This window comes from Triticum aestivum, chromosome 4A (genome assembly GCF_018294505.1).
Source record: "Triticum aestivum cultivar Chinese Spring chromosome 4A, IWGSC CS RefSeq v2.1, whole genome shotgun sequence".
NCBI classification, from domain to species: domain Eukaryota; kingdom Viridiplantae; phylum Streptophyta; class Magnoliopsida; order Poales; family Poaceae; genus Triticum; species Triticum aestivum.
Genome location: NC_057803.1, coordinates 50,528,533 through 50,536,559, shown reverse-complemented (window position 1 = coordinate 50,536,559; position 8,027 = coordinate 50,528,533).

Genomic DNA, 8,027 nt, shown 5'->3' with positions numbered 1-8,027 from the left:
CCGGTGATAGACTTCATATCCAAGGTCGTACACCGTTACGGCGTCCCCCACAGCATCATCACTGATAACGGCACGAACTTTACGGCCGACGAGGTAAAACTCTGGTGCAAAAACATGGGCATCAAGCTTGATTATGCTTCAGTCTATCACCCACAAACTAACGGTCAGGTCGAGCGAGCAAATGGTCTTATCATGAGCGGCATCAAACCCAGATTAGTGCGGTCCCTCAAGGAATCTAACACGCATTGGGTAGAGGAGCTCGACTCCGTACTCTGGGGGCTGCGGACCACGCCGAATCGCACTACCGGATACACACCATTCTTTATGGTATACGGCGCAGAGGCGGTTCTGCCCTGCGACATTATTCATGACTCACCTCGAGTGCGCATGTACGAAGAAAGAGAAGCCGAGCTCGATCGGCAGGACAGTTTGGACGCCTTGGAGGAGGAGCGTGACGTGGCAAAAGCCCGTTCCGCATTCTATCAACAGCAGGCTCGAAGATACCAAAGCAGAGAAGTACGGGCCAAAACTTACAATATTGGCGAGTTAGTTCTACGCCTGCCGGATAAGAAAAAGGACAAACTCAAGCCCAAATGGGAAGGTCCCTTCATCATTGACCAAGTCCTGACTGGTGGAGCGTACCGTCTGCGGGATGCATCGGATAATCGACTCGAGCCGAACCCATGGAACGCAGCCCGACTTCGAAGATTCTACGCCTAACGCCGGACTCTGTGTTCGTCTCCTTCCTCTGTCCATTTTTTATACACTATCTGTCTTATATTTTTCTCCTTCTCCTTTTCTTTTCTCTCACAGCCTTTAGGGGCCCATTCGTGCCTTGTTTGCACGCAACTGACGCGCTATCCGCGCTCATTATACCTGGGGGCTTCTTTAACAGAAGCTTATTCATACGGGCTTTATGCCCAACACATGTGTTATCCTTCCGCATGTACCCTTTATTCACCATTATATGCATCGATATGACTTAAGTTTTGGCCAAGCTGGGTTGCCTGGCTCTTGTATTTATGCCCTACGTTCCCGTTAATTCGGCTAGGGCATAAGGGGAGCACCTCTGCGATTGTTACTGCCGGGTCAGCCGGATGTGTACCTCAGACTGGGTGAAGCCGAAAGCTAGCGTTCTTAAGGGAATATTCGGTCGGTGAACTAAAGATGATTTTTCACTTATTTACTTATGCGCCCCCAGATGTTTTTTCTGCGTCTCTTCTCGCAGTCCGGACATGCACTTTAGGGCATGCCTCCCAGGGAAAGGAACCCCTAACGGAACTATTCTCCCTGGAAGATGTTTCTTACTAACCATGTAATATAACATAACTAGTTGGGCACTTGTCCGTTAAAGCACTAATGACCCCTACGCCTGGTCTCCACGCATGCCCCGGTTCTTACATAACCGAGAGGGTATTCGGATACACTCCGGACCGTCGGGTCCCGAGGTTGAAGCGAAAAGGTCCGCCACGACAAACGATCTACAATCCGGCTAGAAGGCATTATACATGTCACTTTAAATTACATAGTCAATTTGACTGGTTGAATTCCTCTTCAATACCATCCAATAGGCTGTCTAGTCTACAGTCCTGTTGGGAATACTTTGCGGCCAATTCTACTTGGCCGTACACTAGGCTCACAAGGATATCCTTCCCATCGAGCCCCATAGGCCCGACCTCGGCCATGTGGTTCGGGTCAGCCTTCGTGTACCGCGTCTTCACCATTGCCCAGGCTTCCCTGGCGCCCTGACGGCAGGCCGATATCTTCCATAATCGGAAGCGCCACCGCGCTCCCTTCAGCTTCTCTGCATGCTCTCCAAGGCCTTCGGGCATGGAGACGGATGGCCACAAGGCTTGGGCGATGCCTTGCATCACCTGCCAAACTTGTTCGTGCAGTTGTGAGAGCTCGGGAAGAAGGTCACCCATAGAACCGGGCATTTCCTCTGCAGGACGACCTGTTAGCATACCTACATACATAACTCTGTCAGCCAACTTCCTCGCCGAACTCTTTTTCATAGTTCGTTCAAGCACTTACTAAATATGCCGCGTCGAAGCCGCCGATTCTCCTTAACAGAGTCCGACAGTTGGGCACAAACATCTTTTAGTTCCACGCCCAGCTTGGTGTTGGCATCTAGGAGATCATTCTTCTCCCGCCTCACCCTCGTAAGCACGCTCTCACCGGCCTTCGGCTGGCGTAGGAGCTGTTGCTTATCGTCAGATCTGCATATACGCCGCACTCTGTATGATACTTGTCATTCGAAGGATATATTACTAGAGGGGGTCTCTGTGGGCTCCCCTGCTGTGGCCAGTGCGGCCTGAAGTTGGGCTTTGCACTCTTCCAGCTCCTGGGACAGTTGGGTATTCTTTTCTGTAAGAACCTTCATAACAAATGATCCTTAAATCAGTTATTCTAACTGTTTCAAGTCTCAGGGGCTACTGATATATATAACCACCATTTTTTCTCACCCGTATGTCTTTTACATACTGCTCCGTGGCTCTGGCTAGACCATTTTGAGCGGCACGGAGGTACGCATCTCCCGAGTTAAAGGCATCCAATGCCTCTTGGGAGAAACAAGCGTCACAAAGAACAGTTCGACAACGCATGTGGTTCATGGCACTTGCCACCTCGGAATTGGTGGCGGACAGTCTATCCGCATCCTCTGTTGGAGGACCGCCCAGTGCACGCCTCATATTCATTCCCACCTCCGAATCCGGCCTTGGAGCCTGGCTGGTGGAGGCGCGATTAGTAGCCTCTCCGTGTATAGTCCGGCGAGCACTCTTTTCCCTCTAAAGAAGGCATGGGCGTTAGTTTGCCTCTGAGAATAATGTCTTGGAATAAAAGACGGCGCGACATACCGCTGCGCCGGTGTCTCAATCCAGACTGCGTGTCTTTTTAGCCTGCCTGGCCTCGCGGCCCCTTGCTGGCTAGTCGCCACAGGCTCGGCCTTCTGCCTCGAGCACCTCCCCTGCAAAACACGGTTGTTATACGGTAATCAAAAAAACGCAAGGACGGATCCCTTTTCGAAGTACTGGGACTTCGGTCTCAGTTACCTGTGAGGCTGGAAGTAGCCCGGGGTAATCGACCGTAATGGCCACCAAGGCGTTGTCATTGCTCAATTGGTAAAACACCCCATCGATCAGCTCCACAGATATGTCCGGATCCTCCTGGGAGGCCGGGTCAAGGGACCGTTCCGGGTCCTCGGGCTGTGGAGGGGGGTTGTTTATCTCCCTTATAGCCTGGCGCAGCTCCTGCGTTGAAATCGCTAGGCTGAATACTTAACTATGCGAATATGAAACAGATGGGCGAGAAAAAGTCTCCGCTTACCCAGCTCGGAGGATTGTACATAGAAAATCCGCCCTGCGGGTTGACACGGAGGAATTCCTCCTCTTCTCCCTTGTACAAAGTGGATAAGATCTTTATTAGATCAGCAACCGATCCCGGCCCTTTACGGCCGTAGCGGGTGGCGTCATCCTCCCCGTTGAAATCCCACATGGGGTGGCCTCTATACTGAAGCGGCTGCACCCCCCGCATAATACATGTGGCCATGACCTCGATCATGGTCAATCCGGATCGAGCTAACAAACTTATCCGGCTCATCAGGTAAAGAACGTCCCTGTCATCTTCCTCCAGGGAGCGTTGTCGAACTCAGGAAGGCCGATTCGAATAGGATCCGGGAGGGGGACGTCTTCTATATAAAACCATTCTGAAGGCCAGTCTTCGGACGTCTTCTTTAGGGTTCCGGACAGATATCCGGTCCCGGCAATACGCCACACTTCGGCTCCGCCCACTTGATATATTGACCCCTTCTAAGAACGGGGCACAAGGCAGAACAACTTCTTCCACAGCGCGAATTGAGCCTCACAGCCCAAAAACAGCTCGCAAAGGGCTACGAATCCCGCGATATGCAATATGGAGGCAGGCGTAAGGTTGTGCAACTGGAGGCCGTAGAACTCCAGGAGCCCCCGGAGAAACGGATGAATTGGAAATCCGAGCCCTCTTACCAAATGAGGGACAAGGCATACCCGCTCTCCCTTGGAGGGATTGGGAAGGCTCTCCGCTTGCTCTCCGCCATTATAGGTGGCGAGCCCGGCTCGAACCGGGACCATGTACGCTGGGGGAAGAAATCCCTTGGTCTGAAGCATCACTAATTTGCTGTGCGGGACGGAACATCTCTCCCAATCTCCAGGCTTGGGGCTAGGGGAGCGAGAGGAGGAGCTGCGTCGACCGGCCATGATGGAATGGATCTCTGTCGGATGCGCTCCGATGAAGGCTCGCCAAGGGAGGATGGTGTGATTTGGATCTGAATCCTCGTCTTTTTAATAGGCGGCACATTCACATAGCTAGGGGGGTAAATGTAAAAACACCCTGGCTCTTCACATTCACTCGACACGTGTAAAGTGGCCATTATGGGGCGTGGAAGCCAATGAGTGCAACATTCGCAAAAGGCTGGACACTATTTCAACAGGTACACGGAATTTGGAGAGGAACCCGCCTTGCAATGCCGAAGACAATCTGCGCGCCAGACTCATCGTCATTGAAGCCTGGTTCGGGGGCTACTGTGGGAGTCCTGGATTAGGGGGTCTCCGGACAGCCGGATTATATTCTTTGGCCAGACTGTTGGACTATGAAGATACAAGATTGAAGACTTTGTCTTGTGTCCGGGCGGGACTCTACTTGGCGTGGAAGGCACGCTAGGCAATATGGATGTGCATATCTCCTCCTTTGTAACCGACCTTGTTTAACCCTAGCCCCTCCCGGTGTCTATATAAACCGGAGGGTTTTAGTCCGTAGGACAACATACAATCAGACCATAGGCTTGCTTCTAGGGTTTAGCCTCTCCGATCTTGTGGTAGATCTACTCTTGTACTACCCATATCATCAAATTAATCAAGCAGGACGTAGGGTTTTACCTCCATCAAGTGGGCCCAAACCTGGGTAAAACATTGTGTCCCCTGCCTCCTGTTACCATCCGGCCTAGATGCACAGTTTGGGACCCCCTACCCGAGATCCGCCGGTTTTGACACCAACAACCGTGCTCTAAAAGATATAAGCGAAGCACTAGAGCAGAAAACCATGTAGCTCAAAAGATATAAGAGAAACACATAGAGTATTCTAATAAATTCAAATTCATGTGTGTCTCTACCAAAAGTTGTGTACAGAAAGGATGATTGTGGTAAACTAGAAAGAAAGACTCAAATCATACAAGACGCTCCAAGCAAAACACATATCATGTGGCGAATAAAAATATAGCTCCAAGTAAAGTTACCGATAGACGAAGACGGAAGAGGGGATGCCTTCGGAGGCATCCCCAAGCTTAGGCTTTTTGGTGTCCTCAGATTTTATCTTGGGGTGCCTTGGGCATCCCCAAGCTTAGGTTCTTGCCACTCCTTGTTCCATAATCCATCAAATCTTTACCCAAGACTTGAAAACTTCACAACACAAAACTTAAAAGAAAATCTTCGTGAGCTCCGTTAGTAAAAGAAAACAAACCACCACTTCAAGGTACTGTAATGAACTCATTCTTTATTTATATTGGTGTTAAAACTACTGCATTCCAACTTTTCTATGGTTCATAAACTCTATTACTAGCCATAGATTCATCAAAATAAGCAAACAACACACGAAAAACAGAATATGTCAAAAACAGAACAGTCTGTAGTAATCTGTAGGTTTCGAATACTTATGGAACCCCACAAATTATCAAATAAACTTCTTGACGTGAGGAATTTATCTATTAATCATCCGCAAAAAGAATTAACTAAATATTACTCTGCAGTAAAAAATGGAAGCAATTCTCGTGAGCGCTAAAGTTTCTGTTTTTTACAGCAAGATCAAAAAGACTTTCCCCAAGTCTTCCCAATGGTTCTACTTGGCACAAGCAATAATTAAACACAAAAAACACAACCAAAATAGATGCTAGATGAATTATTTATTAAATAACAGCAAGGAAAAATATTGAGTTGTCTCCCAATAAGCAAATTTCTTTAAAGCCTTTTAGCTAGGCATTGGTAATTTTAATGATGCTCACATGAAAGACAAGAATTAAAGCACAAAGAGAGCACCATAAATCATGTGACAAACACAGTCAAGTATAACATACTTCCTATGCATAGGTATTTTATAAGCAAACAAATTATCGTAGCAAGCAAAAACTAGCATATGCAAGGAAGCGGAAAGAAACGATAGCAATCTCAACATAACAAGAGGTAATTTAGTAATATGAAAATTTCTACAACCATAATTTCCTTTCTCATAACAATTACATGTGGGATCATAAGCAAATGCAACAAAATATCCATCACATAAAATATTTTCAACATGATCCACATGCATGAAAAGTTGACACTCTTCCAAAATAGTGGGATTAACATTAACTAAAGTCATGACCTCTCCAAACCCACTTTTATCAAAAAAATTATAAGATTGAACATTCTCCAAATATGGGGGATCTAAAGTTGACACTCTACCAATCACACTTTAAATAATATTTCAAACACTATTATCAATCTCATATTCATCGTGGGGCTTAAATAAATTTTCAAGATCAAAAGAAGAATCACCCCAATCATGGTCATTGCAACAAATAGTAGTCATAGCAAAACTAGCACCCCAAGCTTTGGGTTTTGCATATCATTATCACAACTGACATTAATAGAATTTATAATAACATCATTGCAATCATGCTTTTCATCGAAGGAACTATCAAGTATGGGTGCAATAGCAATGATCTCATATTTAACATAAGGAACTATAGCAAATTCATCTTCATAAATATTGGCATCATGGCCACAAGAATAGCAAGCATCATGTTCATCAAGGGATATTTCAATCAAATCACTGGAATCAAAAATATCTATAGATTCATGCATATAATTATTTTCTTCCGAAGCAACGGTCATTCTTTCAATAAATTCTTTGACATAGACATTATGAGCATAGTTTTCATATGAATATTTAAGTACGTCAATTTTTTTTCAGATTCGTAGAGAGTAATATCATACTTTTCAATCAACGAAGCAACTTCATAAGCAACCTTAAAAGCAACAAATTCTTCAATTTGTTCGATATCGTAGTAACTATAAACACCCTTTGCATAAGAAGATAAGATTTCATTATCATTAAACTCACATAGGTAGGGGAGGTGTTTTTAGGGTTCTTTGAGCAACAAGTAAGATCACAAATTTCACAAAGATTCCAAGCATAACATAGCAATTGGTTTATTTGATCCCATAAGAGTCTTCCTTTTTCAGACAAATGGTGACGCACAAAATGAGCATGCTCATCTAAAGATTTCCCATCAACTAGGCTAGTTGGGGTTTCAGCACGAGCACATAAGGATTGAAGAAGATCCAAGTAGAACACTTTAAGTGGATCCATAACAATAGATTTTTAGCAAGCAAAGATGCAAGCAAATAGAAGGAACATGGAAACATAAAGAAAGATACACATGGGAAGAAGGCGAATGGAAAAAGAGGGCAAATAAAACGGCAAGGGTGAAGTGGGGGAGAGGAAAATGAGAGGCAAATGTCAAATAATGTAATGCGAGGGATAAGAGTTTGTGATGGGTACATGGTATGTCTTGACCTGTGTGTAGACTCCCTGGCAATGGCGCTAGAAATCCTTCTTGCTAACTCTTGAGCACTACGTTGGTTTTCCCTTGAAGAGGAAAGGGTGGTGCAGTAAAGCGGCGTAAGTATTTCCCTTAGTTTTTGAGAACCAGGGTATCAATTCAGTAGGAGACCACACGTGAGTCACCTCATACCTACACAAACAAATAAGAACCTCGCAACCAACGCGATAAAGGGGTTGTCAATCCCTTCATGACCACATGCAAGAGTGAGATCTGATAGAGATGATAATAATAAGATAAGTATTTTTGTTATTTTTATGATATAGATTGAAAGTAAAGATTGCAAAATAAAATAGATTGGAAACTTGTATGATGGAAAATAGACCCCGGGGCCATAGGTTTCACTAGTGGCTTCTCTCAAGATAGCATAAGTATTATGGTGGGTGAACAAATTATT